A 26,672-nucleotide genomic window follows, 5' to 3' on the forward strand; every position below is an offset into this window, starting at 1 on the left:
TTGTGTTATGTGTTGTGTTATGTGTTGTGTTATGTGTTGTGTTGTGTTGTGTTGTGTTGTGTTATGTGTTATGTGTTGTGTGTTATGTGTTGTGTTATGTGTTGTGTTGTGTTGTGTTATGTGTTGTGTTGTGTTGTGTTGTGTTGTGTTGTGTTATGTGTTGTGTTATGTGTTATGTGTTGTGTTATGTGTTGTGTTATGTGTTGTGTTATGTGCTGTGTGTTATATGTTATGTGTTATATGTTATGTGTTATATGTTATATGTTATATGTTATGTGTTATATGTTGTGTTATATGTTATGTGTTGTGTGTTATGTGTTGTGTGTTATATGTTATGTGTTATGTGTTATATGTTGTGTTATATGTTATGTGTTATGTGTTATGTGTTATGTGTTGTGTGTTATGTTATGTGTTGTGTTGTGTTGTGTTATGTGTTGTGTTATGTGTTGTGTGTTATATGTTATGTGTTATATGTTATGTGTTGTGTGTTATGTGTTATGTGTTGTGTTATGTGTTGTGTTATGTGTTGTGTGTTATGTGTTGTGTTATGTTATGTGTTGTGTTATGTGTTGTGTTATGTGTTGTGTTATGTGTTGTGTTGTGTTGTGTTGTGTTGTGTTGTGTTGTGTTGTGTTATGTTATGTTATGTGTTGTGTTATGTGTTGTGTTATGTGTTGTGTTATGTGTTGTGTTATGTGTTGTGTTATGTGTTGTGTTATGTGTTGTGTTATGTGTTGTGTTATGTGTTGTGTTATGTGTTGTGTTATGTGTTATGTGTTATGTGTTATGTGTTGTGTGTTATGTGTTATGTGTTGTGTTATGTGTTGTGTTATGTGTTGTGTTGTGTTATGTGTTGTGTTGTGTTGTGTTGTGTTGTGTTGTGTTGTGTTGTGTTGTGTTGTGTTATGTGTTGTGTTATGTGTTGTGTTATGTTATGTGTTATGTTATGTGTTATGTTATGTGTTATGTTATGTGTTATGTGTTGTGTTATGTGTTATGTTATGTGTTATGTGTTGTGTTATGTGTTGTGTTATGTTATGTGTTATGTTATGTTATGTGTTATGTTATGTGTTGTGTTATGTGTTGTGTTATGTGTTGTGTTATGTGTTGTGTTATGTGTTGTGTTATGTGTTGTGTTATGTGTTGTGTTATGTGTTGTGTTATGTGTTATGTGTTATATGTTATGTGTTATATGTTATGTGTTATGTGTTATATGTTATGTGTTATATGTTGTGTTATATGTTATATGTTATGTGTTGTGTGTTATGTGTTATGTGTTATGTGTTATATGTTATGTGTTATATGTTATGTGTTATGTGTTATATGTTATGTGTTATGTGTTGTATGTTATGTGTGTTATAAACTAGGCCATTTTTTGAGGCATATCTATGTCATCAAGTGGCATAATTAATCAGAATTCAACCTATAATTATCATTTTTATTGATTTCAAAATTATGTTGATTTTATTTATAACATAATTTATTATTATATTTATATCATAACATATTTTATTTAAGGTTAATATATATGTATCATATATATATATATATATATATATATATATATATATATATATATATATATATATGATAAATACATAAGGACTAGAAATATATCTTACAAATATATATATTTAGTAATTTATTTTTCAAGTCATTGGCAGGTGAGGCCAAAGGTTAATTTTGGACCTTGCTTACAAAAGATCAGCTACTCTTTCTCTTCTCTGTGTCTGTATTATTCCTCCCTCTGTCTCTGATCATATTGGTGACTTTGTGCAACAGTATGAAGGCAGTGAGTGTGACAGAGCCAAACTGTCCAGGTGCAAGTGTCTGACTCCTCCCTCTCACTTACACACACACTTCAGCACAGGATGAAGACACTCGGCAGTTATTTCTGTGTTTCCTGTCTTGGGTCTCTCTCTCACACACACAGGTGCAGTGGAGAGTCACTCAGTGATGAGACCACCAGCCAGTCACATGCACGTGTGTTTTGCGACCGGACACGATGACACACTTTGATATTCCCCTCCCACCCCTAGAGAGAGTGTGTGTGTGTGTGTGTGTGTGTGTGTGTGAGAGAGAGAGAGAGAGAGAGAGAGAGAGGGTGGGTGGTGCTGTTACTACAGGGGCAAAGGTTAGAAATCCCTATAAGGGAAGATGTGTAGAACAGAAGAAAAAAAATAAAGGCAGAGAGAATGTGAGAGAGGGAGAGACACCGGTGCTCCACACCGCCCACATCTCGCAGATGTGCTGCCCGGAGAACAGTGAAGCTTACTGGGCAGCACAGAGACAGCAGTGTGCCCTCAACACACACACATACGCGCTCTCGCGACCAGGCGTGATTGCTCCATTAGAAGGTTTCTCAGCTGTGGCCGTTTCTCACACACTCACATACAGCTGCGAACACACAATTATAGCCTACTTTGACCCTCACGCACAGACGCTCGCTCGCTTACGCACAGACGCACCTTTGAGTCTATAGTTCACATCCCCATCAGACCCCTGGGTATTCTGAGAAAGGCCACATGCAAGCACATATAAAGCTTTTTGTAGCTCATTTGGGTCAATGAAACGCTTCGTCCACTGCTATCAACCCATCAACTGATGAGGAAACAGGAAGAAGAAATGTGAGAGTGATAGATATCAGTGTTTTCTGGTTCACGTAGACAAACTTAATCTCATTAGAACATCAGCAAACTCTTCAGATCTTAGATAAAACTCAGTTCTGGACTTTTCAGCTGACTTCTGAAAGGAGCAGAGTGTAACCGTTATCTTCTTTCTTGAGTTGCAATAACGCTCTTTTTTTTTTCACAAGAGAATTTTTTAACTGGTTAGACCCATGATTCTCAACCAGAGGGCCTCAAGATGACTTTAAAATACAGAAAAATAAGAATTAAATGAGCTAAAATAAGTCACCTCTTCATCATGTTTTTTCTTTAAAGAATTATATAAGTGTGAGTTCTAGTCTTGGAAAAGTCATGTAAATTAATAATGTATCTTGTCATGTAAATAAATAAACTCCATGAATATAAATTTTTCTAGTTATGGCAAGTTTTTAAATATTTTATCAGATGTAAATTGTGAGTAATTTTTTTTTTTTAAATACTTGAAAATCATGAACCATTGGAAAAGTATTGGGGCCTTTGAATATTTTTGTGGACAATGGGGGGCCTTTGAGTCAAAAAGGTTGAGAACCACTGAAAGTTTTATTGCTGAAAACTGAAAACAAAAATGAATTCAACATGTTTATTCAGTGATAGTGTAATATCCTTTGGCAGAAACCCCATCCACTGTTCTGATGACTGATTCATGTATAGCCTACATGTTCAAACTGTCAGATCCTTCCAGAGAAAGATGTTCAATCAGAAGTTAAAACACTCATTCACTTTCACTTGGGTATGAACTTTGTCTTAGATGTTTCTTCCAAAATGAAAATGTCCTTTTAATAGAAGTGTAGGCCTATTGTATTTCTTTCATGAGTGGCTCCCTTTCAATTCACGAGTGTGAATAGGCTTTAAGCTGAACGTCACATGAACAAACAGGAAAACAGATCTCATTGCATCCGCTTGTCAGAGAAAGTCTTAACGTTAACGGCAGTACAAACTGACGGCAATACTTTTAAGGAAAACTTTTTAGGAATATATCTGCATATGCGATGGACATTGTTTATGCTCATCTGTGCTCGCTCCTTTGAAGGTATCTTGAGTAAAATGGCTCAATATTTAACAAAGCACATTTTATAGACCTGTATCAGAAGGTCTTTTTTCTTTTTACAAAATACAGAAGTTTGTTGCGCATAACCCCATTTCAATTCAATTGGCCACACCTGACAGGAAGTTGAACTGGACAGGAAGAGGAAGTTAATTTATCAATATGGTGAAAGCCCTAGGCCTAAACCTTCAAAGCTTTTGTCAAGGTTTGTCTTGTCAGACTTTAGTTAGAAATTACAGTTATATTAATTTCAATTCATTGTAATTCTACTTTCTTACATTAAAATAAAAGCCATTCTTGTTCTGAATAGCACCACCCTAGAAGTAACAGCTGTTGTTCATTACATCTGTATTAACCTTATTTTGAACATATTTTAACTTTTGATCCTAATTTGAATTGAGTTTTGTATTGATCTTTTCTAATTTCCAGAAGAGACAAATGTGAGATTGATGTCTTCTTCTCAGGAGAAAAAGCAAGAAATGTAAGTAATTTGCTCTGCCTAATCTCATTGTTACTAGGAAAAACACTTGCGATATTACATAGATCTCATTAGTGATTTGTCTTTCCTGTGGGTGGGGCTTATATGAAACCCTGTGAATGTTCAGGTATGTGCCGATCTGTATAGGTGTCGTTTTTTGTTTTGTGTTCGAGCTGAAAAGCAGATTGTTTTTCAGCAGATCTCAAACCTGGGCATCCTGTTGTTGTGCGATCCGCTCTAGCCCTGTAAAAGGTATCAAGATGTTAATATCAGCACAAAGAAGTGATGTTGTTTTTACTGCGGTTAAACGGGGCTCTTTCACTGCACACACACTCACTGCAGCAGGCCGCAGAGCGCAGAATGCAATACTGCGTGGGCGAACATCACTGTAGCTTTCAACTGCGTGGGACAGACAAATGTGTTTGTATCTGTAAGTGTACATGTATGGGTGTGTGGGTTTCTGTGCGAAGGACAGGTTGAGGACGGGTGCAGAAAGTGTATTTCTCCAAAACAGCATCTTGCTTTGCCCCGCAGTGACTCATTTCCATTCGCTTTTGCTCTGCACCGTGCCACCTCTATGCACACACACACACACACACACACACAGTTAATGAGCATGTATAGTTTTTTTACGTAAACCTAACTATAATTACTTTAGATTACCCCTCCCTAAATGCTAATCTTTATCCATGAATCATTGTTTTTCCAAATATTAGTCCCCAAATGATTATTTTCATTAAACCCACAATCATGCAACAGTGTCACATACTGACTTAATCTCTATATCTAGTTCTCACACACTCTACAATAATAGCAATTTCATTACTGACAGAGACAGTCGTTGCTAACACTTTACCAAAAGGTTCAGTTTGTTAACATTATGCTTTTATCATAAACTAACAACGGACATCATTTTTACAGTACTTATAATGTTAGTTTACAAATAGACTTTAGTTTGTTGTTAATTCATGTTCATTCATAGTACATTAATAATGTTAATTTATACAACTTGAAATGTTAAAACTATAAAAATTTATATTAAACATTAGAGGCTTATTTTTAAGTCCCTCATCTTCATTCTGTACGTACTCAATTAAAACACACACACACACACACACACACACACACACATTAGCAATTACATGCAAAGAATCGCAAGCATCTATGGTTTCATCTGTAATACACTTGATTGGTCACCGAAGAACTAAAGTCGCAATTCTGAGAAATAAAGTCGCAATTCTGAGAAATAAAGTCTCAATTGCGAGATATAAAGTCAGAATTGCATGTTATAAAGTCGCAATTGCGTGTTATAAAGTCAGAATTGTGAGATATAAACTATTCTGAGGTAAAAATAAATAAATACAAAATTTTCCTTAGAATTGGACTTTATATCTCACAATTGTCGTCAAGTCAAGTTTATTTGTATAGCGCTTTTCACAATACAGATTGTATTAAATTAAAATAATACAACAAAGTTTGTTTCAAGAGGAATTTATTGATTGATCAAATTAAATTAAATATTCCCAAAATATCCCCAACTGAGCAAGCCAAAGGCAACAGTGGCAAGGAACCGAAAAACTCCATCAAGTGACCTAATGGTGTCCTAAAACTCCATCAGGTGACCTAATGGAGAAAAAAAAAAAACCTTGGGAGAACCCAGGCTCAGTCGGGGGCCAGTTCTCCTCTGGCATTTATGAGCTAGAGGCCGGATTGTAGTTTGAACTGTAGGATTATATGAATGCCTGGCTGAAGAAATGCGACTTTAATCTAGTTTTAAACTGGGAGAGCGAGTCTGAGCAACGAACAGTATCAGGAAGACTATTCCAGAGTTTTGGAGCCAAATGTGAAAATGCTCTCCCTCCTTTGGTGGTTCTGGATATCCTAGGTATGACCAAAAGCCTTGAATTTAGTGATCTTAAAGAGCGCGATGGATTATAGGGCGATAGAAGATCCGTTAAATAGACTGGAGCTAAGCCGTTTAGGGCTTTATAAGTCAGTAGCAATACCTTGTAATTAATACGGAACTTTATAGGTAACCAATTCAATGATGATAAAATCGGTGTTATATGATCATATTTTCTTGATCTCGTAAGAACTCTAGCGCCGGCATTTTGGACTAACTGTAGCTTGTTTATTGAGGATGCAGGACAACCAGCTAATAAAGCATTACAGTAATCCAGTCTCGAGGTCATGAATGCATGAACTAACTTTTCTGCATCAGAAACTGATAGCATATTACGTAGCTTAGCAATGTTTCTAAGGTGGAAAAAGGCTGTTTTTGTAACATATGAAATATGATTTTCAAAAGACAGGTTGCAATCGAGTATAACACCCAGGTCTTTTACTGTAGAGGATAAAGTAACAGGACATCCTATGATGTTAAAGTTGTATTGTGCGAGGTTTTGTGGGCGGTTTTTTGAACCGATAAGTATTACCTCTGTCTTGTCTGGATTTAATAAAAGAAAATTACGCATCATCCAATCTTTTATATCTTTAACACACTCTGTCAATTTGGAAAATTTAGCGGTTTCATCCGGCCGTGATGAAATATATATTTGAGTGTCATCAGCATAACAATGGAAACTAATTCCATGTTTCCTTATAATATTTCCAAGTGGCATCATATATATTGAGAATAACAGAGGGCCTAACACAGATCCCTGCGGCACTCCATAGTTTTTATCTCACAATTCTGAGAAAAGATGTCAGAATTATGAGATATAAACTCGAAATTATGTGTTATAAAGTCAGAATTGCGTGATATAAAGTCGCAATTGCGTGAAAAAAAGTCAGAATTCTGACTTTATAACACGCAATTCTGACTTTATAACATGCAATTCTGACTTTATAACATGCAATTGCGACTTTATTTCACGCAATTCTGACTTTATATCTCGCAATTCTGAGAAATAAAGTCAGAATTGCGAGATGTAAACTCGCAATTGTGAGATAAAAAGTCGCAATTATCTTTTAAAATGTTTTATTCTGTGGCGGAAACAAGCTTCCATAACTAGCCGATGGAATATGTGGAGTTTTTTCTGCTATTATTTGCTGGGAATTTATTTTTATAACATATTTTACATATTAAAATATGTTACATAATTTACATAGTAAAATATGATAAACAAGCTACCAGTTCTACACTCTTTTAGGTCAGAAGGCATGCTGAAAGCATTATCAGATTAGCCAAAATATTTAAAAACCAACATTTGCTGGAGATGCGTAGATATTTGTGAATGATGAATATTTGGAAATGAATGAGCCTACTGATGAGGGACCTTCCTTACTGTGTCATCTGATGCTTGCAGGGAAAACCCAGCCATGACTTGTACCCTTACACAACCTTTGCAATTTCTATTACAACCACAGTCATATATGGTTTGAATGAAAGATATATATCTGAACTGAAAATTATAATGTGAATTATATTTCACGTAAAATGATGTCAAGATGATGTCATCGTCCAGCTCAGTTCAGTTCTCATCCAATTATGTCAGTGCAGTAAAATCAATAATTTGCTGCATTTTAAGTGTCCCCAACTAAGCAAGCCAGAGGCGACAGTGGCAAGGAGCCCAAACTCAATCAGGTGACAGAAATGGAGAAAATAAAAATACTTGGGAGAAATCAGATGAACGAACATGGTGTTTATTTACATGGTTTAACTGCATCACAAGTCAGATTGTGGCTTTATCTTTCAGAACATTTCATCCAGTTCCTCCTGCTAGAAGATCGGATACATCACACCAGAATTTGAAGGTAGGAGGAGTTGAAGCTGGCCAAAAGGTCTGTGCAGAGGACTTGTCTGTGTCGTGAGGCCTGGAGTAAAATATGAGGAGGACTCAAATGCAGTGAGGAGAAGTGAAAAGTTTATTAGAAAACTTTGTGAACAAAATAATAAATTCCGTGACACAGTGAATAATCGTGAAGCCTCCCCGATCGGCGGTTCCAGAGAGAACAGGCCGCAATCCTGCGGACGTGAAGATAAGCAGAGACCACCGTCAGACAGAGAGAACCCAGGAATGTCCAGCAAAAGACGAGGACAGGGACCAGTAGGTGAACAGTCCTGCACCGATCTTGACATCTAGGAATCCTGAACACAGATCACTGGTAAGTAGCACAGCTAACACCAGCAGACCAGAAACACACACGCGACATAAAACAATCCACTGACAAACACTGGTAGACACAGCTGGGGATATAAGGGGTAGAGGAAACGAGCGACAGGTGAGGAAGATCAGCTTGTGATTGTGCTAATTGCCACCCTCACAAGCTGCAGAAATGACAGGACCAAAACAAACAACAGAGAGGGACCGGTGACACACCCTGACCCGTGACAGAACCCCCCCCCCCCTCAGGGACGCCTCCTGGCGTCCCCGGAGGACTCACCATGACGCCGATGGAATTGGTCAATGAGAGCGCGGTCCAGCACGTCACGAGACGGAATCCAGCATCTCTCCTCCGGACCATAACCCTCCCAGTCTACCAGATATTGATGACCTCTACCCCTCCGTCTCACATCAAGAAGTCTACGCACTGTGTAGGCGGGCAACCCCTCGATGAGTCTGGGAGGCGGCGGAGCAGAGGTCTGGGGCTGAAGTGGGGAGCGAATAACGGGCTTGACCTTGGAAACGTGAAACACCGGGTGAATTCTCTTAAATTGGGAGGGTAATTTGAGCCGAACCGTCACCGGGGTAAGCACCTTGGTTATAATGTACGGTCCAATAAATTTGGGTCCCAGTTTACGTGCGGGAAGTCTGAGGGGAATGTCCTTGGTAGACAACCAAACTTTTTGCCCACACACGTAAAGTGGGGGCCTAGACCGGTGATGGTCCGCCGACGCCCTGTTCCTTTCACCAGTCCGGGAAAGGGCTTCTCTGGCGAGCCTCCACGTACGAAGGCATCTCTGAATGAACGTCTGCGCGGATGGAACAATGGCGTCGGTCTCTTGGGAGGGAAATAACGGGGGCTGGTAGCCTAAACAGCACTGGAAGGCCGACAATCCCGTAGATGAGACCCGGAGTGAGTTATGTGCGTACTCGACCATGGTTAATCTAGAACTCCAAGTCGACGGTTCTGCCGACGCCACACAGCGCAGGACTCTCTCCAAGTCCTGATTTGCTCGCTCAGCCTGACCGTTAGTCTGCGGATGGTAACCGGAGGATAAACTCGCAGTCGCCCCCAACTGTCGACAGAATTCTGTCCAAAATCTAGACACAAATTGGGGACCCCTGTCAGAGACCACGTCCACCGGGAGGCCATGGATGCGAAAAACGTGGTCTAAGACAATGGCCTCTGTCTCCCTCGCTGAAGGTAATTTGGGGAGGGGAATGAAATGAACCGCCTTCGAGAACCTGTCGACCACCGTGAGGACCACGGTATTGCCACTAGATGGGGGTAGACCTGTGACAAAGTCCATGGCTATGTGTGACCAGGGTCTGGAAGGGATAGACAGTGGCCGGAGTAGCCCTGCTGAGGGTCGATTCGAGCCCTTACCCACCGCACACACCGGACAAGCCGAAACAAACTCTCGAGCGTCCCCCGCCATCGAAGGCCACCAGAACCGTTGCTTGATTAACGAACATGTTCGAGCAGCTCCCGGGTGGCAAGCTAGACTGGATGAGTGACCCCACTGAAGTACGCTAGTTCGGACCGGCTCCGGCACGAACAACAAACTCGCTGGACACCCCGCGGGAATAGTGACGTCGCGTAACGCCTCACGAACCCTGGACTCCACCCCCCAAGTAACCGCCGCGACCACCCGGTTGGGAGGCACGATGGTTACTGGAGATGTGGATCCAGCTTCTACTTCAAAAACCCGTGAGAGCGCATCGGGCTTACCGTTCTTACTACCGGGGCGATACGAGATGTTAAAATCAAATCGGCCGAAAAATAATGCCCAGCGAGCCTGCCGAGAATTTAGTCTCTTAGCGGAACGGATGTATTCTAAGTTCTTATGGTCGGTCCAAACTATGAATGGAACCCCCGCGCCCTCCAACCAGTGACGCCACTCCTCCAGCGCCAACTTAACAGCCAGTAACTCCTTATTCCCGATGTCGTAATTCCGTTCCGAAGGAGTTAGACGATGAGAAAGAAAGGCGCATGGGTGTATTCTGTCATCCGAAGGGGATCTCTGAGACAAAATTGCCCCCACTCCTACCTCCGACGCATCCACCTCCACAACGAATTGACGAGACGGGTCGGGGTTGGTGAGAATGGGAGCCGAAACAAAGCGGCTCTTTAAGGTTTCGAACGCCTCTTGAGCCTGCGTTGACCAACAGAACCGAATTCGTGTGGAGGTGAGATTCGTCAGCGGAAGGGCGACCTGACTAAAACCCCGAATGAAACGCCTGTAAAAATTGGCGAACCCCAGAAAACGCTGGACCGCCTTGCGATTCTCTGGGGTGGGCCAATCCGCAACCGCCTTTACCTTGGCCGGATCCATTCGGATGCCTTCGGGTGACGGAACGAAACCCAGGAACGGAACCGACCGTGCGTGAAACTCACACTTCTCCACCTTGGCAAATAAACGATTCTCGAGCAGCCGCTGTAACACTCGCCTGACGTGCTGGACATGGTCGCGCTCGTTCTGGGAGAAGATCAGGATCTCGTCGAGATACACAAATACAAACCGGTCGACCATGTCTCTGAGCACGTCATTAACGAGTGCCTGGAAGACCGCCGGGGAGTTTGAGAGTCCAAACGGCATGACCAAATACTCAAAATGACCTGTGGGGGTATTAAAAGCGGTCTTCCATTCGTCCCCCTCCCTAATCCGAACCAGGTGATAAGCATTGCGCAAGTCCAACTTCGTAAAGATAGTCGCCCCCTGCAAGAGTTCGAACGCTGAAGACATCAACGGCAAAGGGTGGCTATTCTTTACCGTGATGTCATTCAGCCCTCGAAAATCTATACAAGGACGCAGCGACCCATCTTTCTTCCCCACGAAGAAGAACCCCGCCCCAGCTGGAGAGGAAGAGGGTCGAATTATACCGGCTCGCAGAGAATCGTTGATGTGTCTTTCCATGGCCTCCCTCTCAGGACCGGAGAGCGAGTATAAGCGCCCCTTAGGCGGAGAAGTGCCAGTAAATAATTCAATCGCACAGTCGTACGGGCGGTGCGGAGGGAGAGATGCAGCTCGGGACTTACTGAACACCGCTCTTAAGTCATGGTAAACCTCCGGTACATCCGCCAGGTTCACCGGTTCCTCCTGTAGGGTAGAAACAGACATTAACGGAGATGATGCCGACATTAAACAATGAGACAGACAGAAGGGACTCCATGCCAACACTGAATTAAGAATCCAGTCAATGTGTGGGTTATGCTTGACCAGCCAGGTGTGCCCCAACACCACTGGAGCGGAAGGAGAGTGTATAAGAAGAAAACGAATCTCCTCGGTATGATTACCCGAAATAGTCAGGTTGACCAGCTTAGTGGACTGGGTAATCTCAGTAAGCGGGGTACCACATAGGGTTCTGGCGGCAATAGGTTCAGCCAGGAGAGAACGTCTAATGCCCAAGCGGTCAGCTAGTTCAAAATCCATAAAATCACCCTCCGCTCCAGAGTCAATAAGTGCCGACACTTGGTGGTTAACCCCCTCCAACTGTAGAAAAGCCGGAAGAATGGATTGGCCACCAGATGGCAGTTGTGTGTTGGTGACGCTCACCGTCCTCTGTCCCTTAGACGTAGAGCGTTGTCTCCTTCTTGGACACTCCGCTGCCATGTGACCCGCCTCGCCACAGTAAAGACACAAATGATTTGTCAAGCGATGACGGCGCTCTATAGCGGTTAGATGGGCTCTCCCGATCTGCATGGGCTCCTCCTCCGGGAGTTCCCAGTGTTGTGAAGCAGCCCCTCTCGTGACTGGTGTCTGGTTGATGACATCCTGAGGAAACCCCACCCTCCGAGTCTGGGCGCGGAGGGAGATCCGGTTATCGACCCGAATGGCGAGATCAATCAATCCGTCGAGTGATGTGGGCAGTTCCAATGAATAAATCTCATCCTTGATGTACTCTGCTAAACCATGAAGAAAATGGTCCCACTGTGCCTTGGGATTCCACCCACAGGAAGCCGCGAGAGTACGGAACTCAATAGAATATCCCGATACGGAGCGAGTCCCCTGTTGTAACAGCGACAACGCTCGGGCCGCCTCTGTCCCCAACGCTGACCGATCAAATACCTTGCGAAGCTCCTGAGCGAAATCCTCATAGGATTTGCAGCACTCGTTCTCATTGTCCCACATGGCTGTTCCCCACTCTCTCGCAAGCCCTGCCAGGTGCATGATCACAAACGCCACCCTGGATTTCTCCGTTGAAAAACAGGAAGGTTGGAGTGAAAAAGTCAATGAGCATTGTGATAGAAATGAGCGACACGAATTAGGCTCACCAGAATAGGAAGCAGGTGGGTTGAGTCGAGGTTCGGATCGGCGAGGCGCTATCCCTTCAGTGTTAAGTGGGACAGGTCCAGTAGGAACCACTGGAGAGCTGGTCTGCAACTGTTCAAGCCGATGAGTAATCGCCGCTAGCTGCTGTGACATCTCTGACATGGCCTGGCGGGAAGCTGCTAATTCCTCCTGCTGTCGTCCCAGCAAAACTCCCTGTTGGGCCAAGGCCCGACGCAATTCTGTCTCCTCTGCTGAGTCCATGATGGGTCAGTGGATTCTGTCGTGAGGCCTGGAGTAAAATATGAGGAGGACTCAAATGCAGTGAGGAGAAGTGAAAAGTTTATTAGAAAACTTTGTGAACAAAATAATAAATTCCGTGACACAGTGAATAATCGTGAAGCCTCCCCGATCGGCGGTTCCAGAGAGAACAGGCCGCAATCCTGCGGACGTGAAGATAAGCAGAGACCACCGTCAGACAGAGAGAACCCAGGAATGTCCAGCAATAGACGAGGACAGGGACCAGCAGGTGAACAGTCCTGCACCGATCTTCACGTCTAGGAATCCTGAACACAGATCACTGGTAAGTAGCACAGGTAACACCAGCAGACCAGAAACACACACGCAACATAAAACAATCCACTGACAAACACTGGTAGACACAGCTGGGGATATAAGGGGTAGAGGAAACGAGCGACAGGTGAGGAAGATCAGCTTGTGATTGTGCTAATTGCCACCCTCACAAGCTGCAGAAATGACAGGACCAAAACAAACAACAGAGAGGGACCGGTGACACACCCTGACCCGTGACAGTCTGGTTCTCATGTTTTTGCTGATATAATATACAGGCCCGGTTTCACACACAGGGCTTAGATTAAGCCTTAGTTCAATTAGGACATTTAAGTAGCTTTTATAAACATGCCTTAGAAAAACAAAAAAATAACTTGTGTGCATCTTGAGACAAAACAATGGCACTTACATATTTTAAGATATGTCAGTGCAAGTTGCTTTCAGCTGAAACAGCTCAAACATGCATTTTAGTCTGGGCTTAAACCTTGTCTGTGAAACCGGAGGATAATGTGATATATAATGATAAATGATCATTCTTCTAAAATCTTTCTCTGTCTTATGTCTCTCTCTCTCTATTTCTTTAGGAGCTCTCCTATGGAAGCTCAGCTGTGTTTATTTCTCAGGCAGAGATCTCACTGATGAATGTTACTAACCTGGTTACTTTTACAGAATGATCACCTCTCTGTTTGACTGATAAGAGTTCTTTGGGAGGAAACCACATTCGACATCTCTCCCATGCAGCTGCTCCCAGACACCCACTCTTCCTGCAGGAGTGCGCGTGTGTGTGTTCAACAAAGAGCTTGTAAGTGTACATTTTTAAATTTAGTCTTTAAAAAAAGTCTAAGGCACGGTTTCACAGACAGGCCTTAGTCTAAGCCAGGATAAGGCCTTAGTTCAATTAGGGCATTTATAAATTGCCTTGAAAGAAAACATTACTGGTGTGCATCTTGAGACAAAACAATGGCACTGACATTTTAAGATATTTCAGTCCAAGTTGCTTTCAGTTAAAACAGCTCAAACATGCAGTTAAGTCTGGGTCTTAAGCCTTGTCTGTGAAATCGGAGTAAGTGTTTGTCCCTTAAAGGCCATTTTATGGGTTCATGTCATCAGAACAATTTTTTTACATTATATAAATTTAAAGGTGCACTATGTAATTATTTACTTTTACAAAGAATAATAATATTATTGAGTTTCTTTCTAAAATATGTTGTAAATAATGTACATTTATATGACATTAAGACATTTAGTATAGCTTAATAAAAGCTGTTATATTTTACATTGATCGTGCCACCTCATGTAGGCCACAATGTTGAGATCACATGACTAATGACACTTTTGCTCACCAAATAAATGAATCATAGTTGACTTTAAATAGGGTATTGCGATGACACTGTGTAAGGACTTACATATACATCCATACCACTAGGTGTCACTATATACGTATAAAGATGCTAGTATGCTACTTCAAATTCAGGCTGGTGAACCGGTTGACATGGCAGTCATAAAACCCTGATTCTGGGTTCACCTTTAAACATTATCTCATACATTTTAAATGTGATTAATTAACCATTTTTTAAAAGTAGAAACTACATCAATCACAATACCAGATCATTATGAATGAAGCCTCTTAATACATTCATCAAACCCTAAAGCTGACTAAAATCGAAAAAAGGCAACATTAAAACCACAGTCGCAAATAGCAGTACCCAGAAGGCCACACGGTTCTGCTGGACAGGCTCCAGGTCTGCAGGTGCACAGCGAGATGGAAAGACAGACAGATCAGAGGCAGGGAATCAATTTTTTTCAAGCCCTGACCTTGAAAAACATCCGGTGACAAAATACTGGTCTGACATCTTGTGGATGGAAAACTTAGAGGTGAGTGTGTGACCGCACTCAATGTGAGGTTTTGAGAAGGCATCATGCTGTTTACACACATACTCACAGGGTGTCTCTGTTGTGGTGGGCCGCACTAAAGTTTCCATTCCGACGAAACATAATTTCCTGGGCAACGACTCTTCCGACCATGTGATCCATCATGTCCGATTGACTCGTGTTGTAGCCTACACCTGTAACCTTAGCTTGAAAAGTCTTGAGCAGATATGATACCAGCACACATCAGCAAAGTTTTTTGCTTGCGGTTCAGTTATGAACGTCAAACCTTTCCTATGTGTTTCTGTTGTGTGTTTGTGCATGCTTATGTCTGCTTTCTTAACTCCTACGTGATGAGTGAGTAAGTATGAGCGGTACAGCGTCAATAGTGTGGTAAGCCACAGACAGAAATAGCTGATGTACTTTTTTGGTGTACTCTGGCCTGGGTCTCACCTGTGGGAGAGAGAACAGGAGGTAGATGAGCTTTTAAAGATGAAAGAGGTTGACACTTTACATAAAAATACCTATTTCGCATGAGTTATTATAGTTAAGTATTACTAAAAGCATGAAACAAGTTTCATTACTTGAAATACATTTAAAAAAACAAATAAAAAATAATTTTACCTAGTTGCCAAGGCAAAAAATTCTCATTTTCAAAATGATAACTGAAAATATTAAAAACTAATTTACAATAATAATTATATTAAAATAACACACAGTTCCACATACCTTATCATAAAATAACCCCATCACATTTAGAGTTTAGTTTAAGAAAATAGTCCTATTGTGGACAAAGTTGCAATCTTAAGCCATATGATACTAACATGTAATCATAGGTAAAGGCCTTTCTTTTTTTTGGTATGACGCTAAAAGATATAGACCCTGACATGTAACCAAATGTGATATCTGTTTGTAAAGTGAAATACACTGTTTAGATGTGTTTATATGTTAAAATCATATAAAAAGGCAACGCACATGGGAAAGTTCACTGGTTAAACTGCTTACTACTTAAAATATAACTGTTCTAAATGTGAACATCACCGTATATGTCTAAAGTGTGTCAGGTAAAATATGAGCTCATTGATCTAATACAAATGGTCAGCCGGAATAGTATGAGATTTAACACCCCAGAAAAAATGAAAAGTAAAAAAAGAGAGATGAAATGTAAAATTCCCTGAACATTAGGGCCACAACCAGCATAGACGATCAGTGATTGATCAATATGGGTCACCCCCACTTTTAAATATTTAGTGCATCTTTACTGCAAATTACATCAACATTTCTGTGTTCAAGATGTTCATATCAGACCTTCCACTGAAGGTCTCCAGGCGCTGGTACCCACAAGGGAACGTGAGTGAGTGCAGCACCCTCTCCTGCTGGCATATAGTGGCATCATTCTAAAACTGGTATTAGACATTTCCTGCTGGGTTCGTTGGCGGGTGGAAGTGTGTGTGTGTGAGTGTGTGTGAGTGTGTTGGAATAGATAGCACCTGGCTTGCGCAGCTGTGGGTCTCCTACTAGGGGGGAGCAGGAGGAGGGGAATGAGGTCCTGCACTGTCACAAACTGTGTGTGTGTTTCATATGTGCATCTGCTCAATTCGATATCAGTTGCCAAGGCCTGAGATAATCGTAAAATAAACCTGAAGAATCTATTTCAACATCTTAAAAAAAAAAAAAAAAATGTTTTTTACATCCAGCAAACTTGCTTTGTTGCTCTTGACCTTGGTTAACACAATAAAACAACAAACTTGTTATTTCGTTAGTAGTTTCTTCCAAGGGGTCAAAGTTTACCTGGTTAGCATGATCCAGTTTGCCCCTGCTGGTAGATGCAGTAACTACATGAAGAGTTCAGATGCAAAAGCCTCTAAGTGCCATCTGAAATTTTCTTCTAGAATGATAATTTTTATCAAGCTTGAATATTTAAGTTCAATAATTTCACTTAAATGGCAATGCAAATTACCTATTAATTGTCATTTAAGTGAAATTACTTAACTTAAATATACAAGCTTTATAAAAATGATCATTCTAGAAGAAAATTTCAGATGGCACTTAGAGGCTTTTGCATCTGAACTCTTCACATTCTCTTTAAGCAAAAAGCATCTTTCTCCATTGACGGCCTTTCAAGTACTGCCGTGTATTTTGACAAAAAAAGTATTTTTTATTTTCTATAATTAGTTTGTGAAGGTCTATTAAAATCGTGGGTTCGTGTTTTTCCCTGTTTGCCGCATTTTATGCCACAGCTTAGGATAGTTGCTATTGAAGGCTGTGTATCTATTTTTAGATAAATGGGAATGCTAACTGATAGCTTTCTCCAGGTTTTATGGAGATCCTTGGTTTCAAAGACAGACAAAACGAGATTATGATGGTATTATTTAGTGTTCCCTCAAGGCTACATCCCCCATTTGGTTCCTCTTTAGGACAGAAAATACGTTATTTCATCACCAGAGAATTTGTTGAGCTGTGCACATCTCTACAGGCATTTCCCAAGTGTGCTAGGTGGGTATTTAAACGGTTTCTTGTTTTAAGATCCATGTTAGAAGCTATAGGGAAAATGATTTGTTGTTGGCATGAAGAGAAACTGTAGGAGTGCAACAACCTTGACTCAGACGCTCAGCATCTGTTCAGTGTCCTTGACTCAGAATATCTCCCAATAAGTGCCTTGAGCTTTTAAGGATAGTCTGATTCTCTTTCACAATTTTTTATTTTTGCTTTTCATACATAATTATTATTTATGAACTGCCTTTAATCATATATCTTCAAACATAATGTGTATGACATGTATTTGTTTCACTTGAATTCTAAATAAAGCCTGTATGTGGCTGAAAGAATATTCAATGTTCTGAAATGGTTGTTGATACATCTGTTTACATGAATAATATGCAATCTGTGTATGTTTGACAGCTTCTGCATGTATTGGACTGCAAATAGAAATCCACTAGTATCCTGTAGGGGGCACTTTGGATCTTGGAAAAGTTCTTTGGAATGCTGCGGAGAGCAGAGAACATGATTTCTTGTGTGGTATGTATGTGTAAACCAATCAGTATTAAGATATTCTGAGGGATTTCTTGGTTGGTTGCTTCAAAAAACAAAGGCTGAGTTTATTTAAATGGTTTGTAGAAAATGAGAAGCCCATTTTACTAATCTATCTTGCAAATGGACAATCAGTTAAATAAGAAAGCCCAAGTGATTAATCATTTGTCGAAAATTGCAAACACACCAATCTCCAAGTTTCCAAGTGGAAGTGACTTTTAGAGTTATAGCATATCAAATAGCTCTCACAGACTGCAGTGTCAGGATGGTGTTGTCCTGTCGCCTCTCTTCTGTTTAGTTTATATTTCACAGTTCAGAGGAGCAGCTACAAAAATCCATCAGGAGCAGGTCACATGGCAGGTTAAAGGTGAGAGGTTGGGTTTGACCAGTAGGGTAAAGAGGTCACACATACAACACGACCGTGGCCTCAGGATATTCTGAAACCTGTGACGAACCTAGCATGTAAAATGAGCTTACACAAAAACAGAACCACCAGTTAAAGATTAAGACCACTGTGTAAACTATGGGGAAATAGCTATGCTTCCAGTCAAGACACATTTGTGTTAGCTCGCTATGTCTCTCAAGTGGTAAACAGTGATTTAGCTAATCGACTTTATCACTCTCTGCAACTGTATTCATCAAATATTAATTGGAATATAATTTATGAATGCATTTTAGAATTTAGCAAATGTAGAAATATATGGGAGAAGCTGTTAAGTTACTTTTTTTAAAAGTTGTTTTTATCTTGTCTACAACAACAACAAAAAGATTCATTGCATGTTGTCATAATGGGAAGACTTTATTTGGCTTTTCAGCAAAATTTAAACAGTAAACGAATTATATGACAGCAAAACTATGTAAAATGGCATGGAAAGATAGCATTATATATAATTGGCTCTTGCCTGAATTTTATTACATTAAACTTAAACTGGTTTTATTACATTCAGTTGATCGACTATGACCCAGCTAACAAAAATGTGTTCTAAGGACATGTTGCTATAACGTTCCCATTAAGATATGAAAATGTTGTTTCTCAATGTTTTCTGATTGTTCAAAAGTACATTTAAAAAATAAAAAATAAACGTTTTGTCTTGATTGTGTGAACATCAACGAAAACATTAAGGGAATGTTACTTCTCTGAAAGTTCTGAAACAAGTAGTAAGTAGTGACGTTTAAAAATTTTAGACAATGTCCAACTATGTTTCAGAAAAAAAAACATTATATGCATGATGATGTATAAATCAAATTTTTGTGCTAACATTTTAAGGACTTTCTTAAAGACAAGATAACTTGTTCTATTAACGTAACTGAAATCAACATGCAAAACTCCTAGACAAAACTAGAATTTGTGTAATTGGACTTTGGTCTTTGGTCTATTAGCCTGGGACTGCCCTATGTGTAAAATAATCTTTCATTTATGTAGTGGAGAGAGTCAGTCGAGTGTTTTTATTGCTATAGGCAGTGACTTTCGTAAGTTACTGACAACCAGATTTGCGAGCTTTACCTTCTGTTTGCTTTAAGTAGATTTATCAATTTTTTACAGAAACACTAATTCATTTGTCGTCCAAAAAAAGCAGTGTAGCATGTCAGACAAACAAGATAAGGTCTCATCTTGACCTAATGAACGACCTGACGGGAGGAGAGAGGGAGGGAGAGTCCCCGGACACAAGGACTGTTTAAGATATATTGACATTTCAGGAGAACATTAGTTCAAATTTGAGCTTAGTTCAGTGAAGGACAACTTTAACTCAGTTTAGGTTTTTACCCAAAAGCTATATCCACCACCGTCTGCACAGTCCTGAAGCCTATTATTTATTTGTTTGTTTGTTTTAAAAATGTATTGATGCATTTTTTTATAGACTATCTAGGTATCTATCTATTTGTCTGTCTGTCCGTCCGTCCATCCATCCATCCGATATAACTTTTATTAAACTTAAAGGCGTTCTGCTTGTTTCTGCTGCAACATCCTGTTGTTAAATGAATATATATTAATATTTACCTTCTCAGCTGTGGAAAAGCTGCTTGTGATGATCTTTGATTCTATGATATTAGGTTGATTTATTACCATTAAATCAGGTAATGAAATATGTTTTGTACTGTAAATTTAAGTTAAATCTGTAAATCTAATATGTTGCTACTGCAATCTACTGTAAATTTCTGGCAGCCACAGCTTTTTACTGTAAATTTCATGGAATTTTCTTTTACAGTGTGACAGACACTTTTTGAGTTCTCATGACTGGGTCCGGTTTCCCCTCCCACTCCTTCCTTATCAGTAAGAAACGTGGAAATCCAACACCTCACAGCTCACCAACTGCCGTTTGCGACTTCCGATCATCCATGCCCAAGGGCCAATTTCACGGCAGGCGATCACAACGACCAAATGTCTCCAATTCATCATCTGATCTCCTCAGTGGGAGCAGATGAAGTGAGACATGGAGGAAGGAAGGTCTGCGGGATTATGATGATCTTTGTGGTATTTAGAAGTTACTGTTTGCCTGACACGACAAATTTTGACCTTTCTTTGAGTCATTGCAAAGGAACAAACTATACCGGTCCCTAACTTATAGCATGTACACTTAGCATCTCATTTTGACCTCATTTCTAGTCTCACTTCTACTTTCTAGTTTAGACCTCAAGTCTAAACATTGTCATATATAAAAAGCACACACATGTGCCCGCACATGTTTTGAGAAACAGATAACGGGAAAAGGAGACTACGATATAGACAACTGCGAGCATAAGATACCCTTACGGCCACAGTCGTAGTCCACAGTTCAGTCAAACTAACACTATAAGTCTCATTTTTCTCTCTCACTTACACATCTTGGGAAGTACTACTACAACAAATGCTGTTCATTCATATTACCAAGAACAAGCACAATGTGGCAGCAGTGGTAATTCAGGGCCTCACTTGGTGCATGTCATAAAAATGTAACAAAGAAATTATATATATAAGCAGAAATTAAATTAAACTTGGCAGCAAGTGATCACTATGCATTTTCTTTGTATGATTAGGACATCCTTGACTATTTGATTTTTTTTTGTGTGTGCGTGTGCTGTTCCATTAATTTTCTGTTTATTTAAATGCAATGATTTTTTTTTAAACACATGTTATATATCTTATTGTGTTGTATAACAATATAACAATTCATCTGTGCATATGTTTCATTTATTAAAAATGTTTTAATGTTTAATCAAAATGTCAAAACAAAACAACTGACACCTCTCTGGTGACGTATGCCTAAGTCCTCACCCTACATTTTTTTTCTTTTTTGTTAATCCGTTACACTCAAATGTCTAAAATCTAAGATTTTATATATTTCCTTTAGTTTAATTTGTATTGTACATAGATAAAAAGTGAAAAACAACGTTGACAAAAAGGAGGTAAATTAATTTAGTTTGAATGGGCATCATGCTTTTGTCTCAACTTTACATTTATGTACATAATTACACTTTATGAGTTGTTTCTGCTCATTTTGTTCAGCTTGAAAAAGATTCAAAGAACTTTATACAAAGCCTGTATAGGAACATATATGCCTGCATGCGTGCAAGTGTGCGTGTGTGGTGTGACTTTTGGGTAATGCAGTCGTCTGTAAAGCAAAGATGGAAAATCTTAGAGAGACAGAACTTGCAGCTGAGGTTAAAAGAAATGTGTGTGAGTGCGGATGAGTGTGTTATTAATGCCCTGGGTGCTGCAGTGAGAGCAGATACTGGTTAGCTGCTGTGGTTGCGCTCTTGCAGTGGCAGGAAACAACCCAACCTGTGATCTTTGCAGACTCTAATGGAAAATTCACTCAAACAGAAAAAAAAGTGTGTATGTTTGCCTGTGTGTGACGGAGAGTGAGAACATGCTGCTGTCACCTAAAAATAAAGGTGTTATTTATTTGTTTGATTGTAAAATATGCTAGAGTGCTATATTTAAAAGCCATTCAAGCCTGCATTCATTAACGCTACTTGCAGTTTTGCTTTTTTCTGGGGTCTTGTGATGTCTATATCTGCTTTTACGGTTCCTAGAATTATGTATTTCGTAATCATAGCCATTTAACAGGCTGATAGAGATCACATATTAATGATAACGCATCTACTTCATCTGGAGTTACGCAAAATTATACGCGCACACCTGACCTGTGTGTTTGTCTTTCGTACTTATATTGTCTGATTGATAATAAGTGATAATGTTTGACTGTTTTTGGGTGTTGTCTTGCCGAGGAAGGGCAGAAAAATATGCATGTGTGTGTGTGAAGTGTCTTTAATATGACATCTCCAACAGCTGTGTATAATCTCCCAACACACTCACTCACACTCTTCCCATTCCATCTCCTGTACAATGGAACAAAAGAGCAGGAACTGCCACTCTCTCCCCACCGTCCAATCAAAGCCGTTATTATTTCTCGGCGGAACACTCCCTCAGGAAGTGCCATCTCCAAAACACGCCAGCTGTGCTTCTGTGCTTATTATGGGCCATTATAAGAGACAGAGACACAATAACACCACAACATACAAAATACCATATCTGGGCCATTGTGCGTACATGCCGCATTAAGGTCCCCTGTCGCTTCTCTATGGTTCCATCGAGAGCAATGCACCCGACTCTGAGACAACATCTTGCACCGCTCATGACTTCAGCTCAAATTGCTGCACAAAGCCTGGGCCAGGTGACGGATAACCTCTTCCAGATGTTAGTTAGATGTCATTTAGAGGTTACGGTAATACAGAAGCTGCAGCGAGGCATAAGAATCACAAATCATATGATGGTGTTTTATGGGGTGAAAGTGGGTGTCTTACTCTCTGTCTTTAACCCTAAACAATCTTTTGTCTACCACCCACCTTCCCAAAGACCACAGATGAGATTGCGGCAACCCTCACATCTATAACCAACAACTCCTGAGGCTGGACAGGCACTGCTGAAGTATGGAATATGCAGCCAACGGCCATTCTCACACACTCATTGCTTCATATGCAGGTGTAAAACTCCATAAATGTCTGAAATAATTGACCGTTCTCATATGTTGTATTTTGAAGAGCCCTTTAACGGTTAGCCGTATTCAACTGTTCAATCACGTCTCTACAACAGCCACCATTTTTTGGCGGGAAAAATGTGCCTGTGGCGACACATTTCTGCAAAAATATGTCGCTTTTTGAATGTTTCACGTCAGTGAAATGTTCCGTGAGTGGCACTAAAAGTAGGTTCAGTTTTATGAATGTGAATCTGGCCTTGTTTTTTGGTTTTTTTTTTTTCCACATTGGGTGTTGTATGTAGGCCTATATATTGTGGCAGTTCAGAAATGTAATCTCTAACGAGTAGTGATAAACTCTATTGTGTTTGTAAAGAACGTACTACAAATAGTGTTACACTAACCGATAGTGTTATAAAGTTTGAGAAAATGCATTTGCTGAAGCAACCATGTAATTTTAGCTTGCTTCTACAAGTCGATGACCTCTTTTAAAAGTATTTCACAGGACTAGTATCCAAGCGTTCCAGAAAAGCCTTACATATGGAGCTGGTTATGTGATGTAGGCCTAAAGGTCAAAATATATTAGTTTACAAATCATGCACTATGGTAAAAGTGTTTTTCTAGAACCATGCAAAAATAAGTCTTTATTAATTCATAATCTGAACCTATAATCACAATTTGTTTAGAAAAGTTTTACTGCCACTTTAGTGGTCATTTCATCTGTACGCACAGGTACATTTTTGGAGTTTTGAAAAGATGTAGAGGCAAATTTTTTCCAATGAGCCTAGGATGTCATTTACACACATTTCATTTAGTTTATTTCGGGTCTGATCACCTTTAAGACTTCAAAATGTTTAAGCCCCTGAATTCAATTAAACATTAATTCTGTTCCAAAATCTATGTAGCCTCAGAGGTAACATTTTAAGGCATCATTTTTAAAGTCTCATGAAACAAAGGCTGTTCAAAAGTTCTTAATTATGCTGCATTCCCATTTTATGCTAAAATGCATTCCCAGAATGGGGAGATACCAATAACATGATATCCTTGACATCATTGCTGTCAGAGTTGTAAATACCATAGAAATTATGAGAAGGGAAACTGAAACTGAAAAGCAAGACAAGTATGAATTATAATTTTACACATAACTTTAAGTATGGAAAGGTATCTATCATTTTGATAGATTCAGTGATATTAAAATTAATAATTTTAACCAATATCTGTGTGTACTATATATTTTTATGTTTATAAGATTATCTGTTAGCTTAGCAACATCAATTGAAATCAACTGTGCTAATTGAGCTATTTTTGCAGTCGAGTTGCTAGAGCCTTCTAAATTGGTCACTTATATGACAGATGACTGTAAGAATCCCCCACAATGCAGTAGAAAGCTAATTTCACACATTTTTTCTAAACTAATAAACAGATATTTGAATGTTCACATGTAAATTCTGCATGATTACAGCATTTGCCTGCCTATCGCGCTCTGTCTCTCTCCATCATTGCTGATGCTCAGACCTGGTAGACGTCTGAAAGCTGATAATTAACTCAATCCGTTGACACAGGTGAGCATCTCTGTGGTTATTTAACACCCATTACAGAACAAACAACACACACACAATCCTGCAATTAAACATGCCTCTTTATCACACAAACTAAATCCACACACCCAAACACATGATCGCATTTACACATTATCACATCCCAAAACACCCATAATCGGCCGATCTAAAACTCATAATGCAAATGATTGTTTGTTTATTTGAAGTGTTTCACACTGAGACATTGCGGGAGAGTTTGTTTACTGGAGTCGTTTCTCACTGTGAATCTTATCTTAATTACTCTGTGCTTCTCTCTATATGGCCTCTTCGCGAGTCAAAGGTCATCAGCTCTCTATCTTAAGCACCCCCACCACCACCACCACCTCCACTTCAGACAGGGAATGCTGAATCGACGTAAGCTTAGCTTTACCACAACCCCCATAATCTTGTTCGGTCACCCTGACATTAGCTAGAACACACAGCCACGTCAAGTGCTGATGACCTCTTGAGCTTTACTGTTGTTGTCTCACAATTATTAACTAATTAATGCAGTGACCTTGAATAATTATATCATTTATCTTCTGTTCTTTTATCTAAAGAGTTTAATCAGTGATTTGAAGATTAAAATGAGCAAATTTGCATCTTTGTGAAAGAATTTGAAAGAAAGAATCTAAAAGCATATGTATATGTATATATGTATATATATATATATATATATATATATATATATATATATATATATATATATATATATTAAGGTCAGTGTTATTGAAGGGTTGTTCCAATGGACTATTGAAGAAAAAAAAAAAAAAACCTTAAAGCAATAACTTACCCAAATACTTAAATTCTGTTGAACACAAAAGAAGATATTTTGCAGAACGTTGGTAACCAGACAGTTGACGGTAGCCATTGACTTCCATAGTATTTTTTTCCTATATGGAAGTAAATGGAAGTCAACTCTCTGGTTACCAACGTTCTTCAAAATATCTTCTTTTTAGTAAACAGAAGAAATAAACTCTTGCAGGTTTGGAACAACTTGAGCATGAGTAAATGATGACAAAATTTTCCTTTTTGGGTGAACTATCCCTTTACGTCATTAATTAATGTATACACTGGGGTTGATAATAAGAAAAAAATTGTATAAGCACCAAATCAGCATATTAGAATGATTTCTGAAGGATCATGTGACGACTGGAGTAATGATGCTGAAAATTCAGCTTAACATCACAGGAAGAAATTAAACTTTAAAATATATTAAAATAGAAAACAATTACAAATTGTAATAATATTTCACAATATTGCATACAAATAAATACAAATTAAAATAAATGCAGCTTTGGTGAGCATAAAACTTCTTTCAAAACATTTTGAAAAAATTCCCCCTTCTGCTATTGCTATTAAAGCCAATCGAATTTATGCATATTCAGATAAGTAGGTTTGACATTCTGATAAATAGTAAGTTAATTTGAATTCCAATGAAAAAATAAAAGCATGAGTTGGAATGACATGACAGTGGATCAGTTTTTTGTGATAAACTCCTTTAAACATGTTTTAAATATATTATATGCACCCTCATCACTGATCTTTTTCAAATCAAAGCCCTATAGCAACAATCTCCGCTTTCTTGACATCTCAGAGGCTAAGAGGTTAGTTATGTCTGATTAGTTGACTGTCTATCCACGATGGGTCTTGAAATCAGGTCAGTTGTGTGTGTGTGTGTGTGTGTGTGTGTGTGTGTGTGTGTGTGTGTGTGTGTGTGTGTGTGTGTGTGTGTGTGTGTGTGTGTGTGTGTGTGTGTGTGTGTGTGTGTGTGTGTGTGTGTGGCATCTTGAGGAAGGAGAGGCAGTGACCTGGATTGGAACAGCAAAAGGAGGGAGACCATGTGTCAAGAAATCAGCTGTTTGTTTCTCAATGACTCTTTCACATCATGTGTTCATGGATCTCAAATGAACGTGTGAATGTGTACATATATGTGTGTGCGTACACATACTTTGAGGTTCAGACCCAAAAAACTCTCTGTGATGTCAAAGCATCATTGACCCAGAAAGAAACGTGTGCACATTGGATCTAATTTACATGCAGATACTCAGTAAAACTGTCTGCAAAGGACAAGAGGGCTTTTGGCCTCGGTTTATCTCCCAGAG

The 26,672-nt window shown here is 39.6% G+C and overlaps 1 long non-coding RNA gene across 4 annotated transcripts; it reads left to right on the plus strand.

The window, feature by feature from the left end:
• The first annotated feature begins 1,579 nt into the window (after positions 1-1,579).
• LOC309478797 lies at positions 1,580-22,002 on the plus strand. Of its 4 annotated transcripts, none has more exons than XR_014199101.1 (6): positions 1,580-3,916; positions 4,141-4,192; positions 7,888-7,945; positions 13,806-13,938; positions 17,907-18,402; positions 20,243-22,002. It is a non-coding gene; the product is annotated as an uncharacterized lncRNA (long non-coding RNA). The 4 variants fall into 4 exon arrangements; XR_014199102.1 differs by having other exon boundaries at positions 17,907-18,023; XR_014199103.1 differs by lacking the exon at positions 20,243-22,002 and having other exon boundaries at positions 17,907-18,826.
• Positions 22,003-26,672: the final 4,670 nt, after the last annotated feature.

The sequence above is a fragment of the Leuciscus leuciscus genome, assembly GCF_965113295.1.
Source record: "Leuciscus leuciscus genome assembly, chromosome: 17".
Taxonomy (NCBI): Eukaryota; Metazoa; Chordata; class Actinopteri; order Cypriniformes; family Leuciscidae; genus Leuciscus; species Leuciscus leuciscus.